General features: G+C 36.1%; 1 pseudogene; it reads right to left on the reverse strand.

Annotated features, from left to right (window-relative positions):
* Positions 1-7,879: 7,879 nt before the first annotated feature.
* On the reverse strand, positions 7,880-9,495 carry LOC101417383 (serum response factor-binding protein 1 pseudogene; annotated as a pseudogene).
* Positions 9,496-13,526: the final 4,031 nt, after the last annotated feature.

A 13,526-nucleotide genomic window follows, 5' to 3' on the forward strand; every position in this document is an offset into this window, starting at 1 on the left:
ACTAAGCATGGATTATAGTTTACATTGTATTTTACACTCTCTCCCATTCGACTGTAGATTATGGCCAGATATATAATGGCTTGTGTCTATCATTGTAATGTCAGTCAGGATCCAAGTCTCAGAAATGCCCCCTTATTACACCTGTTAGGGGAATTTCTTTTGATAATTTTAGTCTTTTGAAATTTGTTGAGATTTGTTCTTTGGCCTATCATGTGGTCTGTCCTGAAGAATGATCCAGGATCACTGGAGAACAATGTATATCTTGCTGTTTTGAGTTGCAATGTTCTGCATATATAGGCCCATTAGGTCTAGTTCCTTTAACATATTACTCAAGATCTCTGTTTCTTTATCGATCCTCTCTTAAGATGTTCTGCCTATTGCTGATAATGCTGTTATTAAATCCCCACTATGATTGTAGAGGCATCTATTTTCCCCTCAGTTTTGCCAGTTGTAGCCTTGTGTATTTGGGGATGCCTTGGTTAGGTGCATGAATATTTGTGATTTTGCTACCTTCTTGGTAGATTGCCCCTTTGTTAATATATAGTATCCTTCTTGGTCTCTGTCAACAGTTTTGCATTCAAAGCCTATTTTGTCCAATACAATATTAATATAGCTACACCAGCTCTTTTTTTGTTACTGTTTGAGTGGAAAATAATTTTCTAACTCTTCACTTGCAACCTCTTTGTGTACTTTGGTTTAAGATAAGTCTCTTATCCACAACATATAGGGGATCATTTTCCATTCTATCAATCTATGACTCTTAACTTACAGAGTTTAATGCATAATCATTCAGTGTAATTACTGTAAAGGCAATAATTCTTCACCCAATTTTCGTTTGACTTATATATATCATATTTTAATTTTTTCTCCTTTTGCCCTTTTAGTTACCTTTACTCATCTTACTTTATATACATTCTTCAAAACCTGTCTCTCCTCTCTTTTACTTTCAAAACTGCATGACTTCATTTAATATTTCATGAAAGGCAGGACCCTTGTTCACAAGTTCTCTGTTTCTGTTTATCTGTGAATATTTTGATCTCTCCCTCCTTTTTGAATTACAAGTTTACTGGGTAGAGAATTCCTCACTGGCAGACTTTCTCAGCTCCTAAACTCCATCATACAATTGCCTTCTTACTTTCATGGTTTCAGATGAGAAATCAGCATTTAATCTTTTTGAGCTTCCCATATAATGTGATAGATCACTTTTCTTGCTGCTTTCAAGATTCTCTCTTTATCTGTGAATTTGAAAATGTGATTGTATGTGTCTCATAGTATATCTGCTAAGATTTATTCTGTTTGAAGTATGCTCAGCTACCTGGACATGTATATCCATATCCCTCATAAAAGTTGGGAAATTTTCAACCATTTTTCCCACAAACACTTTTTTCTTCCCCTTTTTTCTTCTCTTCTCCCTCTGGAATACACATATTGCATATGTTGTGTGTTTCATGCTCTCATTCAATTCCTTAAGTCCCTGCTGATTTTTTCCCCCATTTTTTGACTATGTGTTCTATCTGCATGATTTCAGATGTCCTATCTTCTCCCTCACTAATTCTTTTTGCTGACTGTTCAAGTCTGCTGTTGTTTAACTCTAGTGAATTTTTAGTTTCTTCTATTGTACATTTCACTATCATAAGATCTGTTTTTATTTATGTCTTCTCTAGGTTCACCCATTGTTCTCTTAATACAATATATTTCTTCCTTCATTTCCTTGAATTGGTATTGGTAAAAGGTATTTGTGGGGTCATCTTTGATTAGTAGGTCCATATTCTGTGTATCCTCTTGCTTTTCAGTTTGTTTCTTTGACTGAGCTATATCTTCCTGTTTCTTAGTATCATTTGTAATTTTTTTTTACTGATGTAGATATCTGTTTGCCTTTATGGTTTTAATCAGTTGGTCGGTTTCTTTCTCTTGCTTAGGTTTTAATCACTGTTTGGATTTACATTAAGGCTCTTCTTAGACCTTGGTTCCTCTTATCCTAAATCCCTAGAATTGCTCATGTTTAAGTGAAACATAAAAGAATAAAAAGAAAGAAGGAAAAGACAAGAAAAAATAAATGTAGAAAAAAGGGGAAAAGGAAGGGAAACAAGGATGAAGATTAAATAAGAATATGAAAAAATATATATTAAAAGAAAGGAAAAAGAAGAAAAAAGACCTTCCTCTCAGATCACGGGCATCTGTCTGGGTTTCTCTTCACCAACCATCCAAGTTCACCATTCAGTCTTCCTGAGACCCATCTCTTCCAATGGACCCAGAGGAGGAAAGAGATAAAAAAAATATCTTCCCTCTCAGGCCTCCAGAATCCAGCCTGAAACCACCTTGCCTGTCAAAATGCCCCATGGCCTGCCTCTCCCCCATGCCTAGATGCTTCCACTCTCCACCTACTCTCTGAGATCACCCCTGTGGTCCCACAGCTTGCCTTATACTTGGGAAGCCTTCGTGTCCATCCACAGCTTCTATAGGAAGAATGCAGTCTGCCATTCCCTACTCTACCATCTTGGATCCTCCTCTACTTTTTGATAGTTACTAAATTCTATCTTTTCTTTACATCTGTGCATTTAGGGAATATTTTAAAAACAGTTTATGGTTTAATACATCCACTTATATAATTTGTTTTCATCATTTGCCGTGTGAGTTGATGCATCCTCTCAGTCCACAATCATTAGATTATACCTTTGTATTTCCAGAGTGGAAAAAACTAAAATTTCCCATTGGAAACAATATTAAATTTTAAGTTTTAATCTAAAATTTCAGTTATTTGCTGAAAAAATTAGTCATTAGAATAAACTTACTAATATTGATTATAAAATAGTAAAGAATTGGGCTACATTAAAATACCATGAACTTTGTGACATTTAAAAAGGATATTCCTTGACCAAAGACAAATTGATCATTCTTTTTTATTGTCTTTTTTAAAGTTTCATAGGTCACAAAAGCTGTTACATTAAAAAATATAAGAGGTTCCCATATATTCCACACCCCACCCTCCACTCCTCCCACATCAACAACCTCTTTCATCATTGTGGCACATTTGTTTTATTTGGTGAATCCATTTTGGAACACTGCTATACTACATGGATTGTAGTTTACATTGTAGTTTACATTCTCCCCTGTCATTCTATGGGTTGTGGCAGGATATAAAATGCCCAGCATCTGTTTCTGCATTATCATTTAGGACAACTTCAAGTCCCAAAAATGACCCCACATCACTTCTCTTCTTTCCTTTTCCTGCCCCATCAGCTACTGTGGCACACTCTCTCCACATCAATGATGTTCCCTAGTGTGGTGGTTGACCACCCTGTTAGCTGATCTGTATAAGTACAACAAACTGGAGAGTACGTGCTGCAATCTGAGGAGGTTCAGGGCCCAGCTGGTACATGACCAGTCCAGAGATTCAAATCTCCTGAGTATACACCAACCCCAGTGCCAAGCACAGTCTCAGTAAAAGTGACAGAAGAGACATTTGTAGAAAAGTCACACCTGAATCCAACTCCACACTCAAGAGCAAAAATTCCAAAGTAGAGCCCACTGACAAGGCACTGGATTCCAGAGTTATCTGCCATGACCATAGAACCTGTGTGTCTCCATAGCCCTAAGGAGCCCCAGTACCTCGGGTTGTATCTACTTTGGCTGTCTCTGGAAGCCTGCTGAGAAGTACATAAGCACAAACCCTCTGTTGACCTTCCAACTCATTTTGAAGTATCTTACCAATATAAACTCATTTGTCTTTACCATTTTCCTTTTTAAACTCCACAGATCTCTCAAAATTATACCGTTTGCTTTTCTCCATCATAAACATATAATTTTTTAAATTTCTTTTTCTCTTCCTTTATTCTCTGACTCTTTCCTACTTCTTTTACTCCCTGTCTTCTTCCTTACCTGATTCCCCCTCTCTCTTCTGTCTTCCTTTTATAATTTAAATTTTATTTTTACATCCATGCTACAAATTTCTCAGTTAACACAAGATAATAACTAAAATAAAAATAAATCTACTTTGGTCAGAGCCTTATATTTGTTAATTCCTCAATCTTGAGGGACTTGTGATCATGTCCACTCTGACTGTTTCAGACTGAGAAGGAACATGGATATTATGTGGCAGACAGTTGGAACTGTTGTGCTTGCATTGAACATACACCTTGCTTTATGGGGTAGGGATGGTCCATCATCATAATTTTGTTGGTTTATGAGGGCAAGACCAAGGAACTGAAGAGTAGGAGTCAGCCACAATTGTGTTTGGTTTCAGGGCTCAATCTGCCTAGGAACAATCCAAGAGCTTTAATTCTTTGAGAAATACACTTCACATGTACACAATTATAGTTTAAAAGAAAAGACGTAGAAGAATCATGATTAGAGGATTCATAAATGCCATATTATATTGGGGAAATAGATTTTCATATATTCCCAGATAGATCACACTGAAGAGGTGTTTCTTTTATGAGGTGATATGGCAGGCCTATGTTGTATAGACATCCCTAGGGCTCCCAGGAGTACTTTTCTTTGAGGCTTTGTTTACTTTGGCAGTTTGTGAACTGTCTGAGTGAGGCCTGCAGAAATGTATCTAATGAATGACCTCCAGACTCATTTTGATATCTTTTATCCATAAAAACTACTTTATTTAATATTCCCACCTTTTGATTAAGGTCTTTCTCCAAATGCCACACTGATTCTCGCTTGGTAATAATTCATTGGCTCCAGAGAGGATCACCTCTGGGAGTCATATCTCATATTGGGTTAAGGTAGTGTGTTTATTTGCAGAGTTTGGCTTAGAGAGAGGGCAAATTTGAATAACAAGGGTGTTTTCAGGTAATAACTGTTAAGCACTAATTATAATTATGCTTAGGGTCTTTGTTATTGGAATAAGTGTCTTTAGTGCAAACGTCACCTTTCTTTTTATATTATTTTTCTCTTTCTCCTTATCCTTCTTCTTTAGTGAAGTTTCAGAGTTCCCTATTTTTCTTCCTTAATGAAGTTTAAAATACACTGTTTTTTCTTTTGAGTCTATAGGCTTACCCAAATATTAACAAAATTATATCAAAATACTTAGATAAATTTTCAACTTATTTGTTTTTAATAATTTTCATGTATGCTAATAAATGTAATTGTGATTTGTGTTAATAAATACAACTGATTTGTATTAATATTTAAATAATAAAAATTTAAATCAAAATAGATAAATGTTACATTGATTTTTTAAAGTTTTCTTGTACTCTATTAAATATAATTGCAATTTGTATTAATTTTAGAGAATTTACCTATCAAAAATGGATTTTGTCTTTATACTTGATTTTGACTAGGTATAGCATTTTAGATAAAAATCCTATCAATTTACAAGTTTTTGGAGTCCTGTGGCTGTGATGTGAATTTAGATAACAGTCTAAATTTCTATCAATTTATAGTACAATTTATTGTGCAATTAATTAAACTATCCAGTCAAAAGACATAGCTTGCCAAAGTGGAGAGAAAACAAGAACTACCTATATGCTAGGAATAAGATATTTACCTTAAATTAAAAAAAAATATATATATATATCATACAAGTATTGATTAAAAGAGACCTGTGGTAAAATCAGGTAGAATAGAATTTATGTCAAAAACAGTTGTGAGGGAGAAAGACAGTTATATAATGATAAAAGATTCAATTACTCAAGAAGGTGTGTATAGGGTATATGGAGATAAGATTTGTATATTATAAGAATGCATAGTTCAGATTTCAGTGAAAAATATTCCATAATTAAAACTTTTAAAAGTTTTCTCTAGACATAAATTAAGTAATTTAAAACCATTCATAATTCTATGGCCAAAAAATCTTTATTAAAGTGATGTGGGCTATGGATGGAAGGCTCTTTGTCTCTTCAGAGATAACCTAAGCTGTTTAACTTGTGGGTGTGGAACAGTAAGAGGCTGCAGTCTTGCCCTTAGTGACAATGGCAATGACTCCAGTCCCAGCAAACAGTTTAACAATGCAAGGTCTATAAACTTTAAGTATTTAGGGGAAATGCAAACCAAATATGCTAAAAGCTTATTTAGAGTGTCTGGAGTCCATGCTAAAAGCTTACCTAAGATGTGAAAGATATATATGTTAATTCAAGCCTATTGAGAACTGAAACAAAGGGACCATTTGGCCTTTCCTCTCTGTATAAAAGAAATTTGAAAATCTTGTTTGGGGCTCAGGATTGAAACAGAAAGCTCCCGAGTCCGGCCGGCCATCAATAAACCATTTTTCCTTCTCAAAATCATTCCTGAGTCCTGGCCTCTCTATACGCAAGTAATTGAACCTCTCTCAAATTCTACAACAAAAGTTCTGATGCCTTTTTTCAATTTTTAAAATACAAGTATGGACACACCAAATTTAATATTATTTTTGTATATACATATATGTATATACTCACACAAATGACTTGGGATCTTATCTGAAATTATTTAGTGAGAACTTTCTCTTACTAGAATATTTTATTAAGTATATCATATCTTATTTTGATAATTTCATTTCTTATCATGTTTCCTTTAACTTTACTACTACTTTGAATGATTTAGATGATTTCCATTTCCATCCAGTTACACAATACTGTGATGCAAATCTGTTTCCAAACTTTATGTCAAACATACTAATGCTATTGTATGAGTATGTTCAATGACGTTCTGTATTAGTCAAGCAGAGGGGTACTGATGCAAAATACAGAAATTGGTTAGTTTTTTAAAGGGTATTTTTTGGGGATAGGAGCTTACAGATACCAGGCCATAAAGCATAAGTTACTTCCCTCACAAAGTCGGATTGGCGCAAAATGGCTGCTGACCTCTGCAAGGGTTCAGGCTGCCTGGATTCCTATGTTTTTGGGACTTGCTTTACTCTAGGTTCAAGATTCCTTTCTTCTTGGGACTGACTTCTCTTTCCTCTGTGAGCTTACTTTCCAGGGTTCTAGCTTAAGTCTTCAGCATCTAACTCCAACATCAAAAAACCCTCAACTCTGTTCTTTGCCATGTCTTTTATTTGTGAGCCCCACCCACCAAGGGGTGGAGACTCAATGCCCTAATCATAACTCAATCATGCCCAGGCACAGATCAGATCACAAGCATAAATCCATTATCTATTTTTGGAATTCATAACCATATCAAATGGCTACATGTTCTATTAGAAAATCATTAATTATCTTCAAGTTGTATTACTTTTTTTCCTATATTTTAACATACTCCCATATTTTTGTAGTTCTTTATGAATGTGGTTCTTCCATTCATCAGTATTTATCTTAATATACTGAGATGTGAGATTAGTAATATCTTAAAAACTCCTTTCCTTTTCACTACTTTATGATTACATCTTTATCATAATTTTTCATTGTATGTTCACTCTTATTTCTGGCCATGACATTGTACTTCACTACCCTTGAATCAAAACCACATTATTATAGTAAGATCTTTAATATTTTTGAATACATTCGCCTTTCTATAAAGTCTTTAATATTATTAATTTTTCCTTATTGATTTTTTTTCTTTATAAACTTCCAAAAGCAGTTTTCACATTCTTACATACTCCACTTGAATAAAAATAGCTTTTTCACTAACATTATGTTTGTTGGAAGGTTACTTAATTAATATCATTTTGTTTGTCCTGAATTTGTATGTTCTTCATTTATTCATTCATTCATTCAATTATTTTGTATCTGTCCTATAATATAATTTTTTAATCACCCCTTGTGGCTTATTTTTGCATGCTGTCTACTCTCTGTGTCCATTCACTGTGCATTCTTCTGCATCTGTATTTATTTATTTATTTATTTATTTATTTTAAATATATCTTAACATTTATTTCCAAGGTAAAAATCACAGAACTGAATTAGTCACATTCTTCATGATAAGCACAAATGAGAAAATTTGACATAGCTAAAATCTCAAAAATTCTTTTATATAGGAAAAAGACCGTGACACATGATTAAAAGTGCAATTTTAGGTACATCTTGATTTGTGAAAGGCTTATGTAAACCTGAAGATACTCAAAAAAGAAAACAAAAGACAAAAACAAACATTTCTATAATCTACTCAAAAGAGACTAATTCAAAACAAGTTTAAATAATAGGCTACTGAAAAAAAAGAAAAACAGTTTAGATGGAAGAGTTCATAAAAACAGACATTAATCATCAAATGTAATTTTTTCCCTTGAAATATGGCAATTTTAGATTGCTGTTCTTTTCGCCTCCTGCTTGCTTCCCACGAAGGATGAAGAGGCAGCTGTAATTGCTGCTTTGTATTTCTAAGTCCTCTTTCTGTACTCCTATTAAATTGATTTTTGATTGGAGGTTCATTTTGCTGAAAACCTGGGGTTTTGCTTTTTGGAGCCTGTTCTCTGTAATATCTTCTAGAACTTTTAGATTCAGATAAAGAATGGAAAAATACTGATGCAAACTTTCTGGCTTCTGTACTTGGCTTATATTTGTCATTTCTTATATTGCAGTGGGTTTCAAGTATTTCTTCTTCAGGTAACACTTCTTTGGAGGAGGTTTGTTCCTTAATTGAAGAATGGGAGCTACTTTCCTTCTTTCGTGTCCTTCTGGCTTTCCCAATGAAGAAATCATCACCACTATCACTATCCTCAGACATGGGGACTGTCTGTAAAACCTTTCTTCTGTGCTATCATCAAAATATTCCTTCTCTTCTTCATGCAATTCTTTTCCATCACTGCTACCATCAAGAGAGCTATCAGGACCTTTCTTTTCTTTAGTTTGACTTAATGTTTTCATTTCTAGGTCAGAAGATGCCTTCTTGGCTTCATGCAGGACCACATAATCCTTTCCAGAAGGTTTTGATGGAGAATTTTGAATATTTGTTGCTTTGAGTCCATGTTTCATTTTCCCCATTTTTTCTTTTGTATTATTTATTGGTTTCTTTGCCAATATTTTGGCTTCCTTCTCTTTTTGCTCACTGATAATAGTTCCCTCATGCTGTAATTTACTTGTATCATCATTTGAACATGAAATGTCCTTGCAATGATTTTCTTCTGAAGCCTCTGTTGATGATTTAACTTCAGCAACATTTTGTCTTGCATGTTTAAAGGCTTTGACAGCAGCTTTTAGCACATCTATTTTTTTCTTGAGAAGAGGGTGTACTGCTAATCTGGCAATTGCCCTTTCAGTTGCAGTAGAATCTGGCATTTTGCAGATTTTTTCAAAGTCAATATCATCAGCAAGAGCAGATTTAGTTACTACATCAGGTTTCAATTCCTTCATCGCATGGATTTCTTCAAGTAATCTTTGCACACGTCTTTGGTTTTTTAACAGTGCATCTTGAGAACCCTTTTTTGACTTCAGTCTGGCAACACTCCTGACAAGTTTTCGGATAACCAAAACTCGGATTCTCTTCACTTCTTTCCTCATCTTCACAACCTCGTTATTAAGGTTCAGAGTCCCCGGTTGAGCCATGCAGGTGGAGGATGAGGATCCCTTACGGATCTCAAAAATTAAAAGCCCGGAAAATCAACTCTCCGTAGCTACCAGTTCAAGTACCTTGTCTCTGTATTTATTTATTTTTTATTTATTTTCCCTCTCCCCTTTCAGCCTGCTTGCTATCTGCTCTCTGTGTCCATTCACTCCATGTTCTTCTGTGGTTTTTTTTTTTCGCTCATCTCCCTTTTTGTTTCATCACTTTGCTGAGTCAGCTCCCTGCAGCACTTGTGTGACAGGTGGCACTCTGTGGTGCTTGTGGGCCAATGGCACACCACAGCATACAGGCAAGCCTGGTAGATGGGAGTCCAAATGATTGAGACACAGCTGTTTCCCTCATAATATAATTTTAAGTATTGTATATGTAAAATTTATTCATGAATGAGATTAGACAATTTGCTCTATGGATTCTACATAAAATTTGGAAGTTAAGTTCATGTAATATGCTTATTTTTTTAAGTAAGAGAATTAGAGATGGGGGCTGATGATGAGAATAGTAAAGAGGATGCATGGGTGGTGACTGTAACTGGGCAGTGATAGTAGATGTAAGGTCTCAGCTATAACTCTCAAAAAACCCTGTCTCCTCATTTCTCTGCTAAGGCTGTATCCACAAGCTCAAAATCTATAGAATAGAAAATTTTTCCTTCAAAATAAAAAATTGTGTGTGATATTGAAAGACAACTGGAATGTAAATATCTCCCCAGACACAGTCTGGGGATGTATGAAAAGTCTTGAACTCTGTCTTATATTCACATTTGTGGTGAATAACTTCCACATGTAGAAGTTAATCACTTCCCAATATGCCCATGAATGATGGGATTTCTCAAGATATAAGAGAAAAAAATGCTGGAGGAAAAGGAATGGGTGATACTGAAAACCACATATTCTCATTTAATAATTTCATTTGGGACCAGCTCTGGGCCTAACCCTGTAACTACTACAATGAGAATTATCTTCAGTCTAAAACTGTTTAGTACACCCTTGCAAAACTTATGGGAAAGCCATAGGAGAAAAAGACATTTTATTTCAACATAATAAAGCTGAAAATACAGACTATGAGTTGAGTATCCGGAGGTTCACACATACAAAAGATTTATAGTTAAATTGCTAAAATTATAACAACTCCTCTAGACACTTTTATAACCTGTAATGACTCTTAGGCAATTTAAACTTGCAGGCTGAAAAATTAGGGCATACTACTACAATCTGGAATACCAGGTGAGATCTACTGTAGTTCTTTAGAGAAAAGCATCATTGGAATACTGAACAATGTTATCAAACCTTGATTTGTGACAACAGGTTGTTCTGGAAATATGTCCTTTTTAAAATGCATCATTCTAGAACCTTATAGTTTCTCTTTCAACCACAGGTGGAAGAGAGTCAAAGAGAAATTAGCTCCACTATTACTTATGTGATCTTGCTGTGTTTGGGGAATTCAGAGAAGTTGGAACTGTCCTTTTCTCTTTGTTTAACATTTATTTAGGACTTATTATGTGCCAGGCTTGGTGCGAGGTGTTTTATAGAGATTTTTCATTTATTCCCTATCACAAACCTATTAGGAATATTATTACCCCCATTTTACAGATGAAAAAGCTAAAGTTTTATTATAAGGAGAAGACAGTCCAATTTCTTTTTTTTTTTTTTTGGTGAAGTAAAGCATTTATTAAAAAAATATATATTCTGATTCCAGAGCACATGTGCTTAGTTTTTGCTTCATTCTGTTATTGGGTGTAACTTATTGACTTGTTTTTTTAGCAAATTTATTGGCCTTTACATAGATCAGGCAAAACATTACATTAAAAATTATGTGGGATACGGATGTGGCTCAACCAATTGGTCTCCTATCTACCATATAGGAGGTGCAGGGTTCAATGCACAGGGCCTCCTGGTGAGGGCAAGCTGGCCCACAGGGTGAGCTGGCCCTCGTGGACTACTAGCCCATGCTGGAATGCTACCTCACACAGGAGCATCCCTGGCATGGGAATGCCACCCAGCACGGGAAAGCCACCCTGTACAGGAGTGCTGGTTGATACTGAGAGCTGGCAACAGCAAGGTGATGCAATGAGAGACACAGAGGAGAGAAAATAAGAAGACATAGGAGAACAGGAAGTTGAGGTGGTTCCAGAGAGTAATTGCCCCTTACCCATTCTGAAAGGTCCCAGGATCAGTTCCCAGAGTTGCCTAATGAGAATACAAGCAGACACAGAAGAACACACAGTGAATGTAATATAGCCTGTGCATAAATTCAAAATTGTTTCCAAGTGTACATAGTCTCTAGAAATCCAAATAAGTAATATAGGTCCTACAGTTTTTGCTCAGAAAGGATGTAAGAATGAATGTGTATTCAAGGTTGCACCAAGATGGAATGTGTGGGGGGGGGGGAATTTAATTCACGCTCACCTGAAATGTAGGGGATATGCTAATTCAAGCTCACCTGAAATGTGGGGGGTACTTTAATTGAAAACCTATCTAGTACTCAGACAAACACTTAACTAAAAAGGAAAGTTTTTTCTTTCAAAAGGGCACCATTTAACTCCCAGCCCTTATATCTTTTTTGTAAAAAAGGGAACCCAAAATTCTATTTGAGGCTCAGTTTTTATTAAGACAGGAGTCCGTCGAGTCCAGCTGGTCAAAATAAATCAACTTTCTTCTCAGAGTTCTTGTGTCCTGGCCTTCAATACCATGTACACCTGACTTCTCTGCAACAAATGGTCATAGAGAGCAGACAATGGGGAAAATGGGGGGAGAAATAAATAAATCTTTAAAAAAATACATGAGGTTCCCATATATCCCACTCCCCAACCCCCTCACTCCTCCCACATCAAGAACCTCTTTCATCAGTGTGGCACATTCATTGCATTTGGTGAATACATTTTGGAGCACTGCTGTACCACAAGGACTACAGTTTACACTGTAGTCTACATTCACCCCCAGTCCATTCAGGGGTCATGGGAGAACATACAATGCCCTGCATCTGTCCCCACAATACCATAAAGACATCCCCAAATCATAAAAATGCCACCATATCTCACCTGTTATTCCCTCTCCCTGCCCTCAGCAACCCCCATGACCACTGTTACCACATCAATAATACAATTTCTTCAATTCCTAGAATCACAGTAATTCTATAGTAGAATACCAGTAAGTTCACTCCAATCTGTAATCTATTCCTCCATCCTGTGGACACTGGAATGGTGATATCCACTCCACCTCTAAATCAAGAGGGGGCTTAGATCCCACATGACTGATGGATGTAGTTCTTCTGCATGCAATTGTGGACTTTCTTGGTTCCTGGTGTGGTGGTTGACCATCCTCCATTACTATTTCATTTTCCTGCTGGTTGAATTTGGCAATATATTAGGCTTCATTTTTGAAGAAGTTTTGGATCAGAGGGTTTCAGCTGTGGCATGGGGGGATCAATGGTGTCAGTTGTCATTTATGGGGATTGTAAGGGTGGGAGGGAGTTCTCCAGGGCATGTAAATGGGGTATATAGATATGTTCAGATATTTGTTGGGTATTTTCATAGTAGGTAGAGTTATGCATGAAAACTGAGGAATGGCGAGTTCTTAGCTGGGAGAGCTCTGTTGTATTCCCTAATCAAACAGCAATAATCCCCCAAGTGCAAAGGCAAAGACCAGTGAAGAATGGTGCAATGATAGGCCCTTGATACTGATGACTATGCTTTTGAACCTGTGTGCTTGAAATTTCAACTAGGCCTAGAGCTGCAGGGTGCCTAAGAATTACCTCCTGAGATCCTCCATGTTGCTCAAATGTGGCCACTCTCTAAGCCAAACTCAGCGTGTCAATGCATTACCTTCTCCCCAGCATGGGACATGACTCCTGTGGATGAGCCTCCTTGGTGCCAAGATATACCAATCACCAGCTGGAAATGCAACTAAAATAAGACCTTGAATGAAAGGGGGAAATGGTAAAGATAAATGAGTTTATATGGCTAAGAGACTTCAAAATGAGTCAGGAGTTCTTCAGGGGGTTCATGTTTATTTATGTACATCTCAGGAGGATCTCAGAGATGGCCAAAGTAGATACAACCCCAGGTACTGGTCCTCCTGAGGGCTATGGAGACACACAGATTT

Source organism: Dasypus novemcinctus, chromosome 30, assembly GCF_030445035.2.
Source record: "Dasypus novemcinctus isolate mDasNov1 chromosome 30, mDasNov1.1.hap2, whole genome shotgun sequence".
NCBI lineage: Eukaryota > Metazoa > Chordata > Mammalia > Cingulata > Dasypodidae > Dasypus > Dasypus novemcinctus.